The sequence below is a fragment of the Ochlerotatus camptorhynchus genome, unplaced genomic scaffold (genome assembly GCF_037179485.1).
Source record: "Ochlerotatus camptorhynchus isolate MF236.1 unplaced genomic scaffold, CSIRO-AGI_Acam_v1.1 ptg000022l, whole genome shotgun sequence".
NCBI classification, from domain to species: Eukaryota; Metazoa; Arthropoda; class Insecta; order Diptera; family Culicidae; genus Ochlerotatus; species Ochlerotatus camptorhynchus.
The window spans coordinates 1,065,631-1,088,420 of record NW_027040514.1 but is presented as its reverse complement, the minus strand read 5'-3'; the positions used below and the strand labels follow the sequence as shown (position 1 = coordinate 1,088,420).

The 22,790-nt window shown below is 42.8% G+C and overlaps 1 protein-coding gene across 3 annotated transcripts in view; it reads left to right on the top strand.

Annotated features, from left to right (window-relative positions):
- LOC135705672 (uncharacterized) overlaps positions 1 to 22,790 on the top strand; it is a 279,530-nt gene that overhangs the window by 97,892 nt on the left and 158,848 nt on the right. The gene's annotated exons all lie outside the window — the stretch shown is intronic.

The window sequence follows — 22,790 nt, the reverse complement described above, 5'->3', positions numbered from 1 at the left end:
TCCCTGAAGTTATTTGAATTTCTCAGAACTTTTTTAAAGTTCTCGCAATTTTCCATAAATTTATTGAACTGCCTTGAAGTTTCCGCCACTTTCCTGTAATTCTCGATACTTTCTAAAAGCTCATGGAAGTTCCCTTAAAATCTTAAAACTTCCCTGAACTTCTCTGGACTTGTTTGAAGATTCCCAATTTTGCAAGAAGTTCTTGGAACTTCTCCAACATTCCATCAATTTTGCCGGTATTAACGAAACTTCCCAGAAGACTTTGTTATTTTCCAGAAATGTTTGGAAAATTACTGAGATTCTTGGAATTTTTCATAAGTAACCACCAGTGTTGGCTAAAATCAAGATCAGAAAATCAAAATCAGCAATCCTTCAAGATCAATATCACCTAAAATCACAGGCACCAATATCACAGGTGATCTTCAACACGAAAATCACACGTGATCTTCGAGCAATATCAGCCGTGATTTTCGATTCCCAAAATCAACCGGCATCAATATCAACCAAGATCAAAACCATCGAAAATCATAGGATTAGAAGATATGTTAAATTTTAGAGTTTGGGGCATTCCGAAATTCAATCAACATTCCGGATGAAATTTAAATGGTGGATTTCAACCCAAGATGACTTCCACAAATCCAAGATGGCGGACCAAAATCCAATATGGCGGCCTCCAAATTCCAAAATGGCAGCAGATGCCAATTTTCCACTTCCACTCATCGAGCCCATTCCGTAGATACGCATATTGCATGGGTATAGATGAATATTCCCTGTCCGGGGGCCGCCATTTTGGATTTTGGTCCACCATATTGGATTTTGGTCTGCCATCTTGGATTCCAAAATGGCAGCGGATGCCAATTTTCCACTTCCACTCATCGAGCCCTTTTCGCAGATACTCATATTGCATGGATTTAGATGCATATTCCCTGTCCGGGGCGGCCATATTGGATTTTGATTCGCCATCTTGAATTCCAAAATGGTGGTGGATGTCGGATTTTTACTTTGACTGTAATTCCAATCTATTGATTTTCCGTTTGGTTTCTGTGACCGCAAAATCAGCTAAGGTTAAAATCAGCCTGGATTTTCTACTGTGTGATTTTGTTACTCTCAAGATCAGCTAAGATAATTTCAGCCTTGATTTTCTGCTGTGTGATTTTGCTACCCTCAAGATCAGCTAAGATAAAATCCGCCGTGATTTTCTGTTTGTGATTTTGCTGATCTCAAGATCAGCAGTGATTTTCGACCGTTCCTAATTTTGGATTTTCTTGATTTTTTCCATCACTGGTAACCACCAATTTCTTGAACGTTCCTGCAATTAATTAATGGAACTGTGCTATGCTATGAAGTACTCAGATCTTCCTTTAAGTACGTTCTGAAAAAAATGAAACTGCCACAAAAAAATCTCTAAACCTTTCAGAAGGTACCTGTTTATCTCTAAGGATCTCGAAATGCTGAAAATTTCAAAAATTCCCTAAGTTTTACGGAACTTGTTTAAAATTCCTGCAATTTCCTTGAAGTTAATTGAGATGCCCTGAAGTTCTCTGATCTACCGTGATTTGCTTGACCCTACCCTGAAGTTCTCCCAACTCTCCTCAAGCTTATGGCACTGCCCTGAAATAAATGGAACTGTCCGAAACATATTTATACTTCCTTGAAAATCTCTGGACCTATTTACAGCATCCAATATAGTATATGTCTAAAGTTTGCATAATTGTTTGTTATGTGCAATCATTCACGTTTTTTTATAAAATTTCGGCCATTTTGAAAATTGTATTTTTTTTTTTCAAAATAGCGTCCATGCAATTTTCCAATGAATTTTAGGACGAAAACGTCACTTCTGCTTCAAATGACGTCAGAGACAAAGTTTTAGAAAAAATAAAGTTTTTTCTATGAAAAATACGCATGGTATTTTTTTTTTGAATTTTGATTAAAAATTCCATTAAATTTATACAAACTCAAATATCCGGTCTAAGAATTTTTCGGGTTGAAATTTTTGTTCGACTTCCTTGGAATACAATTATTTAAATGCAAAAACTACAAGAGACAGCCCTATTGGGTTGTACGCAATGGTGACGTAGGACTACGTGGTCTTATATAATAAATCTTATTTGTTAACTGCTGCAGGAGCTTGTGTTTTGTGTAGAAATAGGAATTTGAGCAGGGTTCTCTCTGTTTATATTCTATAGTATGACGCGCTTGGCATAGATGGCCCATAGCGACTCACGAAGAACTACTGATTCCGATCAATAGCGGTGCGGCTTCTTCCTCCTTCTATGGATGCTCATGTGGGCTGCAACTCGCTGCTTGCAGGCAGCCTTTCGTTGTGTACTGGAGAACACCACCACTCACCACGCGGTGATTGAATAAACACCGTTTGGTGAGACCGGATGGAATTAAACTTTGAAATCTGTGTTAGGAAATTCGCTTTTCGCAGACAATCGGTGATAATTTTAATTATCAGTAACAGTTGAACAATCGTGCAATTTTCAGTAGTGACATATTGAAAAATGATAAAGTCTTAAATTGAACAGATGCGTAGGAATATTTTTGATCGATTGGTGATAAAATTATTGAAATTTGTCCAGGGGTAGCTGAGTTATGAACTTTCAAAATCTTTCATAATTTTGTTACATGTTCCATTTTCGGTTTTCACAAAGTGTACCCCTATATAGAAATCACTAGTCCTATGTCAAAAGCATAGAAGCTCTCTATTAATAACGGTGGAAGTGCATCTTGAACACTATGTTGAGAGCCGAAGCCCAGACTGACCGTATCGAGCAAAGCAAAGCGAAAACCGATGCACAACAAATACTACTCTCTCGAGTGGAACTGAAACTACTTCTTGATGTTGATTGTGAATAATGTATATAATGCCCTGAAAACCATATCTACACTTTACTGAAATCTTCGATTAGCAGGAGATCTTTTGAATACGTCCTGATCAACCTGCCGTCTTGGAAGTATAGTTGAGAGACGTATTTACGTTTATTTTTGAACAGTTGTAGACGCTCAGAATAATATTTGGTCAATCAGGCTAAGGCCTTGTTGTCCTCTGCTGTCCGAAGAAGTCGTCTCCACTCGATCCATGGCCACACTTCGCCAGCCTCGTAGTCTGCGAAGGGTCCGCAGGCCGCCTTCTACTTGGTTGATCCACCTTGCCCGCTGCGCGCTTCTTCTTCTTGTTCCTGTTGAGTCACTTTCTAGAACCATTTTCACTGGGTCGTCGTGTGGCATCCTTACGACGTGCCCAGCCCGCCGTAGTCGCCCATTTTTTGCAATGTGGACGATGGATAGTTCTCCCAGCAGCTGGTGCAATTCGTGGTTCATTCGGATCCTCCACGTTCCGTCATCCATCTGCACTCCACCGTAGATGGTATGCAACACCTTCCGTTCGAAAACACCAAGGGCGCGTTGGTCCTCCACGAGCATAGTCCAGATCTCGTGACCGTAGAAGCATCTTGTAGACAGTCAACGTGCGGCGGCGAATTTTATTCGACCGGAGCGTCCTCCGGAGTCCACAGTAGGCACGATTCCCTGCCATTATGTGTCTTTGAATTTCTCTGCTGGTATCATTTTCAGCGGTCACCAGTGAACCCAAATGCACGAACTCGTCGACCACCTCGATTTCATCACCGTCAATCTGAACTCGGGGTGGGAGGCTACGGAGAATGATCGTCAGAAGTATTGAAAAAATATAGGACTTCACTGATATCTTCGACTAGGTGATATTTTAAATACTTCCTACTGTATATGGAGAATATCTGAAAGCTATGCAGCGTTCCTGAGCAACTATGAAATTTCCTTAAGTTCTACGAAGTTCGCGTTCCCTGAACTTCTTTCAAGTTAGAATTTTAGTCACTACAATTTCTCTTATTTTTAAGAAGATTTATAAACATCTATCAACATCACCGAACTTCTGGAAAGACCCTCATCCTTTTCTACAAATATTCCTGAACATCTAGAAAGTTCCTTGAAATTACACAAATTTCTCAAAAGTTCCAGGCACTTTATTGAGCTTTTTTGATGTATGAACTCTGACAAACTACTACGAAGTTCTCTAAGCTTAGAAATTTGCTGAACTTTCACAAATTTTTTGATCTTTTTTTTTAGACTTTATTTTTGAGATTATTAGCCGTAGGCTAGTTCATCTCGTAAATTTTTTGATCTATGACATTCCCAGAACTTCTACGAAGATTTACGTCATCCGCAAAACTTCTTCAAAATTTGTTGTACTTCTAAGTTTCTCGCTAGTTTTTTGCGAAGTACTACGCACGAAATTAGCTGAACTTGTCCGGAATTCACTGAACTATATGCCAAAGTGCCCTGAAATTATGCGATGGTCTCTGAGCATTAAGGAGGTTCCCTGAAATTAAACTTTACAAATTTCCCAGAATTTTTACGATGTTTCCAGAACTTCTTAGTAGTTCCTGAAATTAAATAAAAATCCCTGAACATCAAAGAATTTCACTACATTTCTACAAAGTTCAATGAATTTCGACAAAGTTCACTGAACTTCTACACATTTCGATGCACTTCTACGAAGTTCGCTGACGTTCGGTGAGCTTCTGATTTCTGATTGATTACTGGAAAATCCTGTTCCCCTAGTTTTAAGTAGTCACGCCTAGAAATCGGTGGTAGATTACGTTACGTGGTACTTTACGGGGTAGTTAGAGGACCCGTTTTCTCATGGTCACATATCGGCCGTAATATTTACCAGCTCTGGTCACGGTTCAACTTCATACCGCAAATGATATGCCTCCATCGATAGTCGTCAACTTCGAAACACTTTTTCTCTAAACACCCATGACAAAATGTTGGCTCAAAAACTTCGCACAGAATGTATAACAATCATGATTTATACCAACTTTCAGTGAAGAAAAAACCGACTGAGTAAATTCCGGCTTCGGAAAAACTTTTACCTATTACTAACAGGGGAGGAATTACATTCGTGAGCGCTCATTTTTTGCATCTGCAGACTAAAAATAAATCGGTACGCCCCTCGCGCACCGATAGCACGCCTCTAGTGTTGGGAATCGAAAATCTTTGACAGTGGGTTGTTTACACTTCCATAGAGAACAACTGGTGCAAGTTTGATCAAAGTAGTCGATCGCGTTCAGAAATAACATCAAATGGAACTCGGAAGAAGAAAAAATATTGTGCACAAACACCTGGAAAATCCGGAGTGGTCCGGTTCCAAGCTGGCTAAAGTGCTGAAGATGCCGAAAACAACAGTTTGTCCAGTGCTCAAAACCTACAAGGAAACCCAGAGTGTGGAAAGGAATCAGCGGACCTACGAAAATGCTGGAACCAGGGATCGTCAGCTGCGCAGCAAGGTGTTGAGGTACGATAATGCCAACCCTGGTCTTTCAATCCGAGATGTGTCCAGAAGGTACAACGCCAACTTTCAAACGGTGCGGAACATCCTTGTCAGCGAAGGATACAAGTCGTACAAAGGTAGTAAACATCCGAACCGGCACATGAAGCAGCATTCCGTGGCTAAAAAGCGTGCAAGGCTCTTGTACGACCGTGTTTTGATGAAACACACGGGCTGCACTTTGATCGATGACGAAACATACGTCAAACTCGATTTTAAGCAGCTTTCCGGTCAAAAGTTTTACATCGCGACTGGACGTGGGGATGTGTCGGGAAGATTCAAGTTCGTGTTTGCCGACAAGTTTGCGAAGAAGGCCATGATTTAGCAAGCAATTTGCAGTTGTGGCCTGAAAACGGAACCATTCGTCACATCCTCGACGATGACATCCCAAGTTTACATCGAAGAATGCCTGAAAAAGCGTGTATTTGTCGTTCATCCGTAAGCATAGGGGCAAAGTCATCTTTTGGCCCGATTTGGCCAGCTGCCACTACTCCACGGAGATCGATGTTGTTCCAAAGCTAATGAATCCTCCGAATTGCCCGGAATTTCGAGCAGTCGAAAAGTACTGGGCAATTTCAAAGCAGCGACTTCGAAGAAGCAGCGGGGCAGTCAAGGACATCCAGCAAATCCGGGCAAAATGGAAGACATGCGCTGATTCCTTGTACGTTTCCACTGTGCGGGCTCCGATGGGCTCCATCAAGAGGAAGGTTCGAGATTTCGTTCGAACTGGAGAAATGTAACCATCTAATGCTGTAACTTTGAAGTTTTAATAAAAGTACTGTAAAGCAACCATTAATGGACTTTTTAAACTTATTGAATCACGAATTACAGGTCTTTTTTAACGCTCAAGTACTTTGTTGACCCGCTGACGATAACATGGAAAGGTATTGCCGAAACCGGCATTTCCCCTACATTCAACTTGCATAATAATTGCTTTCAGACATAGCAGCCTGCGCGAAAGCAATCCATACCGAGTGAATGAATAGCGATCTCAGGTTGAAAAGTATCCGTCTCTTTTCTTTTAAAACATTACAAAATAAAGAACGAAAAACTTCAGCACAGTTTCGTGCCATAAATTGTAATTAAGTATTCAATCAAAGTTGTCCACAAGGACACAAAATCCCGTTTAAAAAAGTCTCTTTCCACGCAACCGAAGGCAACCAGAAGCGAGCCCACTCTGTTATGCCACTTAATATTTTGATAATAAAAAATACCGGCCCGGGCTTTTCTGTTGTCGGTTTTACGACTTTATCTTCCCCGGTGACCCCTGTTTTGACTTCCGCCGACCAGTTTTCCGTTTTGTGGCTTTGTTGTCAGCTTTCGATGAAACCGGGGGCTCGTACAACACAGCACCTACGATTTAGGTACCAAGGAATATCACGTAAAATTCCGAATCCACTACCAATTGCCCCTGAGGGGGGGAGGAGAGATTATGGTGAAGGCGTCGGAACAGCAAAAAAACAATCAACAGCAACAACAACAAAAATCGGAACAGTGAAACGGATCTAGTTCGAATCGAGCGGAACCGGTTTGCATGCGCTCAGTCGGCCGCTGATGTACGTGCGGCAAAGCCCAGGTCTGTCGTGGAGTCTGGCGATGGCTACTGACTGGCTGCCTGACGCATTGCGGATATTTTGAACTCTGGTGTGACGGTGCCCCCCTCGCCTCTCCTCCCGCCGAATCACCGGAGGAAAAACGGACGTGAATATTCATCGCGGTATCGTCACCCGGCCAAATGAATGGGAAGAGTAACGTGACGGAATAATTTATATTGAAAAAGTTTCCTAATTTTCACGAGCTATAAAGTCACAATGGGATCAACAATGATAAAAAAATGCAATGCATATTTCTGCCAGTGTCAGCCGGGGGAAGAAAAAAATTTCGCGCTCTGCCACCCGGAAAGCCCTCCCTATTCCGCACACACCACACATGTAGGTGTAGGCATTTAAGTGTGTGGGTGGGAGGAGGTGTGCTTGTTGAGGCAGGATCAAACGCGACTGCGGGATGTTTTCAAGGATGCACGGTCTGGCGGGTTTGAATATGGGAAACAACGAACCACGCGGAAGGTGAAACAAGCTACGGAAGTCGAGTACATACCCAATAATATTCTCTTCTTCTGAATCGGAAGAAGAGACGTGGAAAATGAAAGTTTTACACTTCCGGTGATGGGTTGATTTCTGGTGTTGGCTGATGCTTTCCGACGGTTTTACCTAGTTTGGTGATAACATGATTTTTTTTTTTATTTAACAGCAATGTCAGACGGTGATCACGGTTGTGCGTGTTGCTATATTTTTCCTTCAACAACTTCTGCTTTGTCGTTCTTTGCGCTACCACAATGTTTGAAGTCACCGATTGCTGTAATCCGTCGCTAATCGCCATCGCTATCACGCTTCTTTTAACACCCCTTTTAATTCAATTACCGAAAATATTTATACAGTGCCTTTGCAATTTTGGTCTGTATCCACAATAATCCGGACTCATAAAACTTAAGTAAAGCACAGATTTCGCATTATATTTCAATTGTAGTTATTTATTGCAGATCTATGGGATATGATTTAAAAATTCACGAAGTCAAAACATAGTTATTCGGTATTTGCATAAAATTTTCGACCTTTGCCCTTTTTTTCCGTGTTGAGTATATTCATCACTGCGACCATTACTTTGATCTATTGTGATATTCCCCGTTTTTATATTGCTTTATCAGTTATGTCGTATCACTATTTTGTGAGGCGACCGACATAGACTAACCAAAAGCATTTTCCCAGCCAGGTATTACATTTCGAATGAAATGTACTACTTGAATGAGACCTGCATTCCAAATATCAAAGGGTTCTGCCAGCCCCTTATCCAGAAAAATACGCCTTTTATTGAAGAGTGCTTCACAAGAGCATAGCAGAGTCTTCCTTTTCTATGCCACAGAATCGACACATATCCTCTTGAAGTTTTTCTATAAACTTCAAATGATATTTACATGGACAACGTCCTGTTATCAAAGCAGTATAGACACTGAGATCTTTCTTTGATAATTCAAGAATTTTGCTAGTCATTGAAATGTTCGGAATTATGAACCGTTTCGACTGCCTAGCAATGGAAGTGTTTCATTTTTTTTTCATTTCTTGATCTCCATTTTAAGAGAACAAGCAGAATCTCCACATAATGGTTCTGGTCCTATGAATTGCTGAGATGATCCTTTCCTGACTAACGTGTCTGCTTTTTCATTCCCTTCAATTCCACAGTGGCCAGGAACCGAATATAGGTTTACTTGGTTTTTATAGGCCAATTTCTGAAGTGACATTGCACATTCACATACGAGTTTTGAATAACATGTTGCTGATTTTAAAGCATTTAATGCTGCTTGACTATCAGACATAATGCAGATATTCGAATGTTTATAATTTCTGTGCATGCATATTAAAGAGCATTTAAGAATTGCTTGAATTTCTGCTTGGAACAAGGTTGGCCAGTAACCCATAGATATTGAGATATCTATCCCTGGACCAGTTACTCCTGCTCCCATACGATTGTTCAATTTTGAACCGTCTGTATAAAAAAAAACAGTTAAACCTGGTCTGACGTTTGGTCCCCCACTTTCCCAAACATTACGATCAAATTCTGCTGCGTTGTATAAACGATCGAAATTATATTTTTTCTCCATCCAGTCTTCATTTTTTAATACGAGATAATCAATATTCAAACATTTGTTCGTTGAACCCTTAAAGCACTTCTTTCTGCTTCTAATAGGATAAACTGATGCAACGGAAGCAGATAAAGTAGAGCATCTAGTGCCATACTCGGTGTGCTGTTCATCGCACCAGTTATTGAGAGAGTATCAAGTCTTTGAAGTCTCACCAGCTTCTTTTGAGCCGATTTTTCATTAGTTTTTGGCCACCAAACCAATGATGCGTAGGATATTCTGGGTCTTACAATCGTCAACAAGAAATGTTGAATCGTGTCAACTAAACCTAAGATGGCAGCCCCATCAACACGATGTAGGTATCGCGACCCTGGTACGGTAGCATACTGAATTATAAAAGTACTCAGAAAAATGAATTAAGAAGAAGAAAAAACGAACGGAATTTTCGGCAATTGACCCAACGGCAACGAAATAAGGACAATGAATGGAAACTCGGTTCTTGAAATGTCAGAACGTTAAATGAACCTGGACGAGTGGGCCTTTTGGCCCGTGAACTGCAAAAGGTGATTGTGAGTGGGGCTGCTATTCAAAAAGTACGGTGGCTTAGATCTGAAGAACGTGAAGGACGCGTTTTATGAAAGCCTGGATAAAACTTATGATGAGTGCCCTAAACACGACGTGAAGATTGTCATCGGAGATGCAAACGCGCAGGTCGGAAGAGAGGAATTCTTTCGCCCAATCATTGGAACAGAGAGCCTTCACTCTACAACGAATGATAATGGCCTGAAGCTGATAAACTTCGCTGCTGCTCGTGATATGGCCATCAGTAGCACCCACTTTGCACGCAAGGATATCCGAACGCACACCTGGAGACACTCTAATGGCGAAACTAGCTCCCAGATCGACCACGTGCTGGTGGATGGTCGGCATTTCTCGGATGTCGTAGATGTCAGGACCTTCAGGGGTCCTAATATCGACTCGGATCACTACCTCGTTGTCGCGAAAATTCGAGCGCGTCTATCGACCGTTACGAGTTCGAGAAACAGGAGATCGATGCGTTTCAACATACAGCGTTTGACAGTAGATGGTGTTGCTGCAGAGTACCACCAGAAGCTGAATGAGTGGATAGCGGAAATCAACGTGAAAGAGAATCTCAACAATCTGTGGGAAGCTGTCCACGGAGCGGTGAGCACAACAGCACGAGAGGTGATAGGTACAGCTCAGAGGCGCCCCCGGAACGGGTGGTTTGACGAGGAGTACCAGCGAGTGACAGAGGAGAAGAACGTCGCCAGAAGCCGGATGTTGGTGTCTGGTAACCGTCAGAACAGAGAGCGGTACAGGGTAGCAAGGTCAGCCGAGAAACGAACCCATCGCAGGAAAAAAGGTAGTACGAGGAACGCATTATTGCTGAGGTGCAAGAAAGTGTAGAGCAGAATGATAAGCGAAGGTTTTACGCAACTGTCAATGGCGTGAGGAGTAAGACAGCGCCGTCTCCCGCCATGTGCTATGACCCTGAAGGTAATCTGCTGACAGATAAAACGATTGTGGCTGCCAGGTGGAAGGAGTACTTCGAGACGTTGCTGAACGGAGAGCATCTACAAACACAACACACATCGACGACGATGGTCAAGCTGTGGAACCACCAACGCTAGAAGAGGTGAAAAAGGCGATACGAGAGCTGAAAACAGTAAGGCTGCGGGGAAGGACGAGCTCCCGGCCGAACTTCTCAAAACGAAAGTGAGCAACTGCACCAGATGATCCACCGTATACTGCTCAAGATATGGGAGGAGGAAGAATTGCCCGCTAGTTGGTTGGATGGTCTCGTTTGTCCCCTCTACAAAAAGGGGCACAGACTGGAGTGCGCCAATTACACAGGAATCTCGCTTCTGAATTCGGCGTACAAAATATTATCACGTGTTCTGTTCAACATATAGAGACCGCTTGAGGAATCCTTCGTCGGCAAATACCAGGTTGGTTTTCGTGAGGGTCGATCAACGACGGATCAAATGTTTACCCTGCGTCAAACCCTTGAGAAGTTCAGGGAATACACATGATTACCTTGACCTTAGATGGGTTGAAGCAGGGAGATGCTCTTTCGAACTTGCTATTCAACATCGCCCTCGAAGGAGCGATTAGAAGAGCTGGCGTGCAGAGGAACGGTACCATCATGACAAAGTCGCACATGCTCCTTGGTTTTGCGGACGACATCGACATCATCGGAATCGACCGTAGAGCAGTGGAAGAGGCGTTGGCGCCTTTTAAGAGGGAGACAGCGAGGATTGGTCTCACGATAAATTCTACCAAAACGAAGTACATGGTCGCCGGCAGAAAGCGTGGGAGCAATAGTGGTGTTGGTAGTGAAGTGGTGCTAGATGGCGAAAAATTTGTAGTTGTGGACGAATTTGTTTATCTTGGTACTTTAGTGACGTGCGATAATGATGTTACCGCGAGGTGAAAAGGCGTATTGCAGCCGCGAACAAGGCTTTCTACGGGTTGCGTAGCCAGCCGAAGTCCCGCAGCTTGCGTACAAAAACGAAATTCGCGCTGTACAAGACGTTGATTCTGCCGGTAGCCCTTTATGGCCACGAATCGTGGGCATTGAAAGAGGCCGATCGGAGAGCTTTCGGTGTCTTCGAGCGTAAAGTGCTGCGAACAATACTCGGCGGTAAACTGGAAAATGGCATCTGGCGGCGTCGCATGAATCACGAGTTGTACCAAGTAAATAACGGCATGGATATTGTGAAGCTTATAAAACACGGCAGGCTACAGTGGGCTGGGCATGTGGCACGAATGCCGGAAGAGCGTCAAGCGAAGTCAATATTCAGCAGGGAACCCGGAAGAGGACGTCGGATTCGGGGTAGGCCACGCACGCGTTGGCTTTGTGCAGTTGAGAAGGACATTAGGACCTTGAACGTCCAAGGCGACTGGAAGCGATTGGCTCAGGACCGAGACCAATGGAGACGGTTACTTCGTTCGGCGCAGATTTGAATTCAACAAGTCGTCGCCCATCAGGTACTCAGGTACAATCGTCAAATAAATCCAGTGGATCATTTTTGGTTTTAGGTCCCATTTCCTACAAAAAGTTTTCTTACTTATCCAAAGAGCATTTATTGCCTTATTAACAACCTGCTCTATTTGTGAATTCCAGTTAAGTCTACTGTCAAGAATGACTCCCATATACTTGATTGTTCGTGAAAGTTCTAAAGAAGTTTCTTTCAATTTTAAGTTATTTATAGAAAATTTCCTTTTCCGTGTGATCGGTACAATAGTGGTCTTATAAGTGTTTATATTCAACCCTTCTTTAGTGCACCAGCGTCAACGCTCTCAGTGGCAAGCGGCGATCCACTCCACCTACTATCCAAGCTCATGGCAACACGATCTCAGAACCGAAGGACATCGCTGACAATTTAGGGAACTATTTTGCCGGCCTGTCCGCTATCAGTGGCTACGACAGCGATTTCGTCCAGCGCGTCAAACCTTCCACAAGCAGCATTCGCGACCTGCGAATTCCATCCGATGTCCCTTCCCTCCAGATCAACGATGCTCTTACCTTCCGGGAGCTTCAGTTCGCCCTCGGCAGCAGTACTGGTAAATCTGCCGGGCCGGACGAGATTGGATACCCGGTGTTAAAAAACCTCTCCCTCGACGGAAAAACGAGGCTACTCGCTCTCTTCAACGACCTATGGCTCACTGACTCGTACCCGGACCTCTGGAAACAAAGCCTGGTAGTGCCCATTCCAAAGATCAACGCGGCGAGTGGAGAAGCCTCCTCCTTTAGGCCGATTGCGCTCACTTGCTGCGCGGCAAAAGTGATGGAGAGAATGGTAAATCGTCGACTTAGGCAGTTCCTGGAGTCAAACAGTCTCCTTGACGAACGGCAGCATGCATTCCGACAAGGACACGGCTCCTCCACTTACTTTGCAGCCCTCGGAAATGTACTCAAGGAAGCCCAGGACAACGGTCACCATGCGGAGTTAGTATCCCTTGATATTTCAAAGGCGTTCAACAGGACTTGGACGCCCGGCGTCATCAGGCAGCTCATCGGCTGGGGCCTGAAAGGCCACATCACACATTTTGTACGGAATTTCCTCCTTGATCGTACCTTCCAGGTGACTGTCGGGAACACTCGATCGGATCCGTTCCCCGAGGAAACTGGAGTGCCCCAGGGATCCGTCATAGCGGTAACGCTATTCCTGGTGGCAATGAACGGGGTGTTCAGCCGACTGCCCAAGAACGTGCACGTAATCGTCTATGCCGATGACATACTCATCGTCGTAACGGGACGAACGACTATACGGACCAGGAATATAGCCCAAGCAGCTGTCTCCGCCGTCAGCAGGTGGGCGCTTTCTGTTGGTTTTCAGCTCTCCGCACCAAAGAGTGTACGGTGCCATATCTGCCACTCGGGTCATCTGATTCGGGGACCACCGATCACCATCCAGGACCATCCAATTCCGCTTAAGAAAACAGTCCGCGTTCTGGGGGTAGTTCTGGATCGGACTCTAAGTTTCGACCAACACTTCAGAACGGTGAAAGAAAACTGCCGTAGCCGCATCAACATCGTCAGGACAATCTCCCGTCCGCACCGCTCCAGTAACCGCGAGATCCGCCTTCGTGTCGCCCGGGCTGTTATCGACAGTCGACTTTTCTACGGCCTCGAAATTACCTGCTTAGCCACCGAGAAGCTGAACCGCATCCTCGCTCCGGTATACAATACCTACGTACGCATCGTATCCGGCCTCCTACCTTCCACGCCCGCAGACGCCGCTTGTGCAGAAACCGGAATCCTCCCTTTCCGCTATCGATCTGCTGCAGCCTCTGCCACCAAAGCCGCTGCCCTCGCTGCTAAGACATCCGGGAACGATAGGGTCTTTCTCCTCAACGAGGGGAACAGAGCCCTCCGCACTGCAGCCAACGTAGACCTCCCCCCGGTGGCCAGGGTCCACTGGCATGGAGAGAAAAGTTGGCGATCAAACGTTATAAAAATAGATAAGCGGATTAAGAGAGGATTCCAAGCCGGAGATAACTCTGTAGCGTTGAGGCGCTCCGTTGCAGAACTTCTTAGGTCGGTTTATCCGGGGCACGTTCATCGCTTTACGGACGGATCGCGATCACGGGCCGGAGTGGGACTCGGAGTGGCAGGACCAAACACCGCAACAAGTCAAAGTCTTCCGGAGGAGTGTTCCGTTTTTTCCGCAGAAGCCGCTGCTGTTCTTGACGCAGCCATCACTCCTGCAGATCAACCGATCCTTGTGCTAACGGACTCACACAGCGTCATCCAGGCGCTGGAAGCCGAAGCCCCGAGCCACCCCTGGATACAAGCCATTACACGTTTTGCCCCACCCTCAACCGTTTTTACGTGGATTCCCGGGTACTGCGGTTTTCCTGGAAACGAGGCAGCGGACAGGCTGGCGGGATCTGGTCCATCCGGACCCCGCTTCACCAGGAACGTACCACTCCTAGACGTCAGGCGTTGGATTGCGATTATCATCATGGAAGCCTGGCAGGAGGAATGGTTTCAGTCACGCACCACCCTCCTGAGAAAAATCAAAGAAACCGTACGACCTTGGCAAGACAGCCACAAGTACAAAGACCAGCGGATTATCTCAAGACTCCGGACCGGCCATGCGAGGATTTCCCACAATTTTGGTGGGACACCCTTCCACAAGGTTTGTCCAATCTGCAGCATCCCTGCCTCGGTGGAACACGTGCTGTGTGTCTGCCCAGAGTTTCAGAGGCTACGCGAACAACACCGACTCCCAGAGAGCATCAGGGAGCTACTTGGCAACGACCCCTCGACGTTGACTGCGCTGATTGCATTCTTGAAGGACGCTCACCTATACAACCAAATCTAGCCCTCTCGTCGTGGGCTGCGCTGTCCGTGTTCTTTCACCTTCCTATTTTCCTGCCGTCGGGGTATCTCTGCCGGACTGGGGCACTGTCTCTTACGGTGGAGCTCTACCTTGTTCGCGCATCCATTCCTCACCACAGTCCCGTTGTAACTCCCACTTTACATTAAGTTTTTTAAAATGTTGTCTGTCCCTTTTGGTGGGTAATCAGAGCCAGTTGTACGTTATGTAATGATAGACTGAAACGCTTTCTTTCGAGGCAGGCCCTAAGCCTGACCCTCGATTATCAAATGTGATGAACTAGCCTACGGCTAAAAATCACAAAAATAAAGAAAAAAAAAAAAAAAAAACTTTAGTGCACCACGACGAAACATAATTTAAAGCAGTTTGCATTCTATTTGAAATGAAATTATCAAATTTTCCTTGTACTTCTATGACAATGTCATCTGCAAAGCCAATTATCTCGAAGCCCTTTGCTTCTAAATTTTTGAGCAGTTCGTCAATTACTAAAGACCATAAAAGAGGTGAAAGAACACCTCCTTGAGGACACCCTTTTACAGCTCTAACTGTTATGGATGAGCTTCCAAGATTTGCTGAGATTTCTCTTTTAGAAAGCATCTCATTAATCCACCTAACGATGCTTTTGTCGAATCCACGCTGCAACATATTGTTTTCATGGAGTTATAAGATGCATTATAAAATGCTCCTTCAATATCAACGAACGCTGCTTGTGACATTTCTTTTGATTCAAAAGATTTTTCTAGTTTTGTAACAAGCGTGTGAAGAGCTGTTACTGTTGATTTACCAGTTTGATATGCAACCTGATATTTGCTCAAAGGAATTGTAATCAAGTACGTTGATTTTATATGCTGATCTATTATTTTCTCTATTATTTTTAACATAATGGATGATAAACTGATCGGCCTGAAGGATTAAGAAGAAGTTTTATCCTTTTTATTAGCTTTCGGAATAACTATGACCTTTACTTGACGCCAAGTTATCGGAATATAACTTAATCTTAAGCTTGCTCTAAACAAGCCTGTTAGAATGGGTGTCAAAGTTCATTTTCCTTTCTGAAGTAGTACTGGAAAAATTCCGTCCCTACCTGTTGATTTGAAGTCCTTTGCCCTTAACTCCGTCTTTGTCCAAATTTGTTGAAAGTGTTTCATATCTTTGATTCGTTGGTTCTGTCCAGAAAGCTTCCATTTCATCAGAGCCCACCCAACAAACAATTTGTGCTGATTAAGAGCTGAATAAGCTATTTTTTAGCTGAAGAAGCATATTTTTGCCTTAATAAGCTCTTATTCCGCTTACAATGTTTGTTGGGCAATATCTCTCGATTGAACGTAACTCTAGACAATTTGACGGATGCTCCAAAAGGATTTCAAATTTGTAAACAAATTTCTGTCAAGAGATTAAAGAACCGACCACTAGGAGCGCTGTACCGGACAAAAAGAAACGTACCAATTCTAAATTGGCAGGGCTTTACTCATAGTACAAGTTCGTGAATCTAATTTGAGTCGAGCAGCTTCTCAAAATTTTCTTTGACCAATGGATGCATTACTTAACAACGGATGAGAAACCGGAAAGACAGGACAGTGAAACGATCTATTAGGGGAAGTAAGCCCACAAGTACCTCAAAACTCATCGTATCGTTGCGCTTTAGGATATGTGTTTTTGCTGCGGATTGGAAGCAAAAGCTACCGTGCTCTAAAACCGACAGGATGGTTGTTCGGTACAACAATTTTGTTTCAGACACGCAATATGTTTTCCCCACGTGCATTTGGAATCGAACCAGACACTTAATTACTTAAAAGACATACTATGAGTGATTGTTTTACCCAAGGATGCTTCATAGAAAAAAAAACAACCAGCTCAGTTTTCTCCGGAATGAACTCAAAACCCAGCTTCATAGCCCAAGAAGACAAATTGTCCAAAGTATCTTGCAATGGTCTTTGCAGGTCCGGTGCACTTGGCCCTAAAGGTTGAACAAGGAAAAACTCCGAACACTAAAATCTATTTGGGGTTAAAAATGGTATTATGCTTATTGTAAGGCCATTGTTTCAGTCTTCCTACTTACCATAAGCCATTTCTCGAACTTTACTCCGTACACGGACAATCATCTTTTACACGAGCCTTGTTCCCACTTGTTTGGCTGCCAGATTTCATTTCCGCTTGAAATCCTTCAGGTCAATTGTGGTTCCATCCTTTTTCTTCAGTATGTGTTTCACAATTGACCAGTATTCCTCAATTCGCCTTAGTTCCAGAGTATTGGCCGGATTCATTTTCTTGGAAACCACTGTGAGCCATTTTCTCTGTGCCACTGTTTGGTGGAATTTGAGTAGTGGCAGCTTGCCACGTCCGGTCAGAATATGCAATCGACCTCTTGCTGCTCCAAAAAGGCAGTAGTCTCTTCCGTAGGCATTTCTCTTCGTAAAATTGCTGGTTCATGGTTCCAGAAGTAACGAAAGTTTCGCTTTTCAGCCCACAACTGCAGATTGCTTGCCAGACAAGGAACTTTTTGGGGAATTTCGACTTCTTTTTGATTTTACATTGTTCCTGGGCACTCTTCCGGTGAACCGAGGAATAAAATTTCTTCCCAGGAATTTGACCGGGATTTTCGTTTCGAGAGTGCAGGATCGTATCATGACGTGCTTGCTCCGGTGAAGCCATGATGTAAACAAATGAACTTATCCTGACAACCAACGCCTACTGTGATTCTATACGCTCTTAGCTTGATTTAGTGAAATAAAAAAAAATACTCAAAAAAAGCCTTAATGGCAGCGGATGTGTCTGGATTTTTTAGTGTTCAACCGTTATAACGGACACAACGCCGTCATTTGCAAGCTGCCTTGTGTGGAGTTTGTCCGAAATGACGTCTGAACCCATTCGCTGTTTTCGAGCATAGGCCAGTTGAATTTCAGTAGAAAACAACGCAAGGCAGTCATTGATTCCTTTGCCCCTCCAAAATCCAAATTTCGTATCTGAAAGTTAACTGTTCGTCTCCACCCACTTGTCCAGACAAAGAAGAATAATTTTCTCCAACAATTTCCGTATGCAGGATAGCCTCGCAATAGGACGGTACGAGTTATAATCCGACGCGGGTTTACCAGGTTTCCGAAAGGCAATAACTCTCGCTTGCTTTCAATTATCTGTAAATTATAAATTCATTACAACAACAACCAAAACTGATCGAACCTGAAACTGGAAAAATCATCATTTCCTCATCAGTGAAATACAGTAAACTCTCCACAACTCGATGGATTCTGCGGTCCCTTCATTTTATCATGTATCGTACACTCCATAAGTCGATATTTCTACAAGTCGATGCCTTCTTTGGTCGATGTTCTATGTAGTGTTATTTTTAGTCTATAACTCGAAATGTCAAAGATAGAGCTATTCAGTTTTGTGATTTTGATGTTAAAAGCAAAGAAACTTGAAAGGAATGATAACTGGTAATCAGAATATGTTGATGGTATTTCGGGGATATTAATGATAACATAATTAACTTAATTTAAGTACAGAAAACAGAAACCGTCAGGAAGTTAAAAGTACATTATAAAACAGATTCTTAAGCATAACACTGGAGATATTAAAATCGAAGCAGTTATAACATTTGTTGGAAATCTTGCACATGCTAGTTAACGGCTCATTAGTGCCGTAGTTTGTGTGAGAAGCCGGGATGTTGAAAAAATAATAAGAACGTAAATTTACGCGTCTGATATTGACATTCAACTGCTGCAGAAGTGAACCGCAATTGATGTCCGATCGCAGGAGATCAGCGATAAAGCTAGCCTTAGAGACGCCTTGGCGAACACTAAGTAATTGCATGGACATCAAATTACAACGACTTTCATAACTAAGGAGATTGAAAGGATCACTCCAGGGTAGCCAACGAAGGGCGAAACGTACAAATCTTCGCTGAATGGCCTCAATACGATTCACCCCGTTGCTGTAAAAAGGAGCCCATACTACGAAACAGTACTCTAATGTGGAGTGGATTAGCGAACAATAGAGTGTTTTTAAACAGAAAATGTCCCTGAAGTCTTTGGCGTAACGAAAAATGAAACCAAGTTGAGAAGATGCCCTAGCGGAAACATAAGCCACATGGTCCTTGAAAGTGAGTAGTGAATCAAGTAGAACGCCTAAGTCTTAAATGGCAGGCTGTTAGCATAACAGATAGGTGATTTTTTTTTCCTGGAAAACGTTATAATGGCACATTTAGAAGAATTTAATACCATCCTGTTCTTGTCACACCAAACAGCAAAAACCGGCCAGTTGCTGCTGAAGAAACAATGCATGACTTCGATCGTTGACGACAAAGTATATTTTGAAATCGTCAGCATAAGACAGCTTCAGGCAACGGATCGAAAAGTGAATGTCATTCAGATACAATAAAAATATGAACGGTCCCAGATGACTGCCTTGAAGTACACCAGAAGAAACAGCGAACGGTTGAGAAAAATGATCTCCAATCTTTACTGACATATGTCGACCGGTTAGGTATGAGCGAAGCCAATCAAGAAGGGAAGCGTGAAAACCAATTCGCTATAGTTTGGCCACTGCAATCTCGTGATTGATTTTATCAAAAGCAGCAGAAAGATCGGTGTAGATAGCATCCACTTGATGACCTCTTTCCATCTCGCGTAACATTGATGATGTGTATTGAACGAGATTTGTAGCGGTCGACCTCTTCGGCATAAAACCGTGTTGTTCCGTCGCGATGTAACTAGAGCATGTGTGTTTTAAATAATCTAGCACCAATAGTTCAAAAAGTTTTGAGACTGCACATTAGAGTGATGCAAAATTTGAAATTTTCGCTCCACAATACTTAAACGATTCGCACAAGCCATTTGATGTTTGTATGGGAATTACTATGGTAAAACCAAGATTTTTGTTCATGTCTATCTAATAATTCACCATATCGGTCTGCTTCTAAACCTTTCAACTGTACTTGTAAGAAATTTTCCAAGCTACAACTTTGCTCAAGAACACTTTTTGATTAAATGCAAGGATCGAAAGTTATCAATGGTTCAATTCGCTGATGTCTTATGATCATGCTCAATCAACTGCTTAGCAGGCAACATTGGTGTTTCTGGGGCGTTGAATAGGACACAAAAATCATGGCTACTATGTCACACTGCAAAATACAGTGTTGCCTACAGAGCAGCTGATTGATCATGTCATAAGTTTACCAATCTCTTAAATAATTAATAACTTTTTCCTGTCTCGTTTTACATAGAAACGATCTTGAGCAAAGTTGTAGATGAAAAAATTTTCTATAAGAATGGCTATCGAACTGTTTCGCAGCTCAATATGGAAAAAGACTAGAAGGCAATGAACAAAAAGTTGAGATTTCCCATAGTAATTAACATGCACACTTCAAATGGCTTGTGCGAAGTCTGTTTCTAACCAAATGAGTTGTAACTTTGGGAGGCTAATCAGGACCCAATTTGAAACCATTTAAGCACTGTGGAGCAAAAAAGTCAAATTTTGCATCAGTCTACAGCACATAGAGCAGCGATACCGACTGCTTATTGCCTTTTTTGAAGACAGGGAAAACAAAAGAATCCTTCCAGCAGTCGGTAAAGATCCCAGAATCCAAAGAGAGGTTGAAGATGGATGCTAAAGATGCGGCCAGTACTCCAATACAGTTCTTAATAACCGCGGAAGGAATTCCATCAGGGCCAGTGCTGAAAGAATTTTTTTTAACGAAGGCCTGCTCTACGAACATCATTAGTCGAAATAGGCGGATGCGGCCCAACAGCAGAAAGTACGGGAACATCACTTACGGCGGCTACGATGTGCTCGTTAGGTAATTTTTCCTTCTTTGACGAAGACACTGCTGAATTGTGACATGAACAGGTCAGCGATTCCCTCCGTATCTGATTCTTCTTGGTCCGTATTGTACATTGTAGAAGGTAAGCCCGATTCCTTCCGTTGATCGTTATTCCAGAAGCTCTTGGGATTTGCTATGAGTTTAGTTTGTAGATGGCACTGATGGGCTTGATAAAGCTGTTTGTTGAGCCGCTTATACTGTTTGTTAACGAAGTTGTACTTCCTCTTCGATGCATCCGTTCGAAGTTTACAAAATGTTTCAAGGCAGCTCGTTTGGATGACTTCAGTTGCTTGAGTCGGTGGTTGGTCCAAGGAGGGTTACTAGATATGGGTGGAGTTCTACCTGTAATATCAGGAATCCTCAGGGAATTTTATGTTTCCTTGTCAAATCTGGAATTCTAAGAGAATTTCAGCATTACTCCGGGAATTTTCAAATTATTTTACTAAAGATTAAAAAAAAAATATATTACATTTTATTATGCAAATGTGTTATTTTCCTTGTTATTTTCATGCACTCATTAAACTTAATAGATCATGAGCAGATTTATCTTCAGTAACAAATTATTTTTTTTTTAATTCAGAAGCTTGAATTCTGAATCTTGCATTATTTCAAAGGCTCATGAAATTAGAGGATAATTTCTAAGGAACTCATTCCAAGGGAGTTCTAGAGCGACGCCGGTGGTGTAGTGGTAAGCGTGACTTTCACTCCAAAGGGCCTGGATTCAATCCCAGTCGAATTTTCTGAGCCATCAAATCTCTGATCACACCTTCCTTCGGAAGAGAAAGTAAAGCCGTTGGTCCCCGGTCCATGAGTTAAAGGGTCGATATGTAGGGTCCAGATATGGGAGCTGGCATCCTGGTGTCGGTATTCAGTACGGAAAACAAGAACGATGGAAAACAAATCAACGATAATTTGGTCTCAACTTGAATTCTACGCTTGCACGTCCAATAAAATCAACTCAAAATTGAGTAGGTCAATGAGGAAGATCGACCAAATTTTTAAGTGTTCAGTGTCGGTTAAGGAGCATACAAATAGGCTTAGTGAAACCTCTCTTAATTTTACTCATATTTTTCCAGGAAAAACTGAGTCTATGTGACCTACATTTTTGCGGATTGTAGTGAACACTTAAATATTAATCAGATTCAACGTCATCAATGATTCCCATGATTGTTCATTGTGAACGCTCTAAATCGTGCCTGGTGGCCTCACTACTGGATCTCGAATGCTGAGTTCCACCGTCGATGTCGTCAGAAGCCGATATCAAATGGAATTCGGGAACGTAAGTGGAGGTGGTTCGGCCACACACTACGAAACGGTGGAATCGAAATCTGCCAGCAAGTGGGTTTCATTGCGCCGGAGTATCAACAAGGAAATCAAATAAGTCATAGGAATTTGACATGGGCCTAGGTTATACCACGTGAGTAAGTGAGTGATCACAACTTATTTTCTGAATGGTGCTAACCAGCAGAACGCAAAAAAGTTGTTATATAAATGTGACACTTAAATATTATAAATAAATACGATGGTACTGATACAAACTGATTTTGCCAAACCATTGGGTGTCCGTGCAATTTTTCCTAATCCATTTATAATTGAAACTAGAAATTTAAACTCAAAGAAATGAGGATTTAATTAGCAACAAAATTGCATTTCCAACGACCATCACAGTAACTGCATCCGCACACAGGTTTGTATCCGACACACAAAAGGTCTATTTCATATGCATGCTATGTATAGTTCTATGCTGGTTACTGTCGCATTCCATTTTCAACCCACCTAGCTCATATAATCCTACTTAATTACCTTCCATTATGTTGTCAACATCATTTGGATGAAAACTCGTTAGCCGTAATGGACTTTGAATTAGATCTTTAAATTAGAATATATCAATTATCAATAGAAGTCTGCGTTCTGAGTTGTTGCAACCCTAATACATATTAGTTTTCCCTACAGTAGATGAGAATGCATTGTGCAACCTGACCTCTACCTTGAACGCTGAACTAGCCTCGTAGTTGATGTGTCCGAATCTGAATGCGGATCTTGTTAGTAGATCGAAAGTAGAACAATCCTTCACACAGTACAAAGAAAGCTTTG